Source organism: Microtus ochrogaster, chromosome 8 (assembly GCF_000317375.1).
Source record: "Microtus ochrogaster isolate Prairie Vole_2 chromosome 8, MicOch1.0, whole genome shotgun sequence".
Classification (NCBI taxonomy): Eukaryota; Metazoa; Chordata; class Mammalia; order Rodentia; family Cricetidae; genus Microtus; species Microtus ochrogaster.
This window is the reverse complement of record NC_022015.1, coordinates 16,008,445-16,010,188: the sequence shown is the minus strand read 5'-3', so window position 1 is coordinate 16,010,188 and position 1,744 is coordinate 16,008,445. Positions and strand designations below refer to the sequence as shown.

The following is a 1,744-nucleotide window of genomic DNA, read 5'->3' as shown; positions in this document are numbered from 1 at the left end:
ACAGACAAACCTTTATCCAAACTAACCAAAAGGCAAAGAGAGAAATTTAACAAAAATCAGAAATGAAAGGAGGACATAACAACAGACACTGAGGAAATACAGAGAATCATCAGGTCATATTTCAAAAACTCCACAATATTGGAAAACAAAGGAAATGGACAACTTTCTGGATAAATATCAATTACCAAAATTAAATCAAGACCAGATAAGCAAATAAAACATACCTATAACTGCTAAAGAAATAGAAACAGTCATCAAAAGTCTCCCAACCAAAAAGAGCCCAGGACCAGATGGTTTCGGCTCAGAATTCTACAAGATTTTCAAAGAACTAATACCAATACTCCTCAAGTATTTCCACACAATAAAAACAGAAGGAAAATTGCCAAACTCTTGAGGCTACAATTACCCTGATACCCAAACCACAGAAAGACATTACTAAGAAGAATTAAAAACCAATCTCACTCATGAACATTGATGCAAAAATACTAAATGAAATACTGACAAACCGAATCCAGGAACACATCAGAACCATTATCCACCATGATCAATTCGGCTTCATCCCAGAGATGCAAGGATGGTTCAACACGTGAAAATCTGTCTAAGTAATCCACCATATAAACACACTGAAAAATACAAACCTCATGATCATCTCATTAGTTTGGCTCCCAACTGGCGCTCTGTGGCACCCAGAGTACATGGCCTAAGGAGTTCTGACAAGGAACTGAGGGATGGCACGTGTCAGGTGACAGCAAGGAGGAGCTTTCAGAGGCCCTGAGCATCCTCCAATAGTGACCTTCCAAGGAGAAGCAGTTTCAATGAGCCTCTTCTAGCTGCTCTCACCGCCATTCCACTGAGGGAACTTGTCTCCAGCACGCTGACTGAAGCACGAGTAAAGAGCACGGATCCTATCGGGGGCCCCATGTCCCAACATAAACCACTTTTCCTTCTCTGGACCAGCGTGGAGGCGTGGGAATAATTGAGACACAGTTCACACAGCGATATCGGAAGGGAGTCTCAGGCTTCATTCAAATCCTGAAGATCACCCATGTTTATTATCCAAACTCCTTTTATCCCCCAAGGTAAACTAAGGTGGAAGTGCATTAACATTCTGTTTCCGGGTAGCAGGACTACAGTCAGGTCTGCAGCTCAGTCAGTAGCATGGAAATCACAACTCTTCTCAGGCAATCTACAAATCTACAAAAGAAAAGGAACAACACATCCTGAGCTTTTGTTAGGGTAGTGACAGCCTGTCTGGCAAGGATACCAACCACTAACATGCCTGTCACACCATGTAGAAGTATGGGCCTACAGGATCCCCAGATTTCTCCAATTTAAAAATAACCAGTGATCTGAAAAAGACAGGACCTCTGCCCACGTGGCCCTTTGCCAAGTCCCATCTCCAGAGGAATTCCAGGTCTGGACATTGAAAGGAATGACCTGTGTCACAGGGCACAGTGGCAGGCTGAGGAAGAGAGAGGCCGGCACCCATTTACCTCCATATTAGAGATGGTGGTGACGATGCAGATGAGGATGTCTGATCTAGCGATGATGGCCTCCTGTCCTGCACACAGAGACCATGGTCTGCCAGGGGTCCACGTGCACCAGGAGGCTGAGGGAGAAGTGAGAGGGTGGAAAACCATGGGCTGAGAAGGAGTTTAATGGGGAGAGGAACTAAACTCTTGGAACAGCGGTACCAGTGAAAAGGTAAAGATGACTTTGAAGTTACTGTATGATCATTATTTAA

At 44.0% G+C, this 1,744-nt stretch overlaps 1 long non-coding RNA gene across 1 annotated transcript in view; it reads right to left on the bottom strand.

Moving 5' to 3' along the window:
• Positions 1-640: 640 nt before the first annotated feature.
• LOC113456549 overlaps positions 641-1,744 on the bottom strand; it is an 11,563-nt gene continuing 10,459 nt past the window's right edge. Inside the window, exons 7-8 of the long non-coding RNA XR_003377309.1 lie at positions 1,494-1,539; positions 641-1,194 (exon numbers count right to left, since the gene is read on the bottom strand). This is a non-coding gene — a long non-coding RNA (uncharacterized LOC113456549). The remainder of the gene's footprint in view (positions 1,195-1,493; positions 1,540-1,744) is intronic.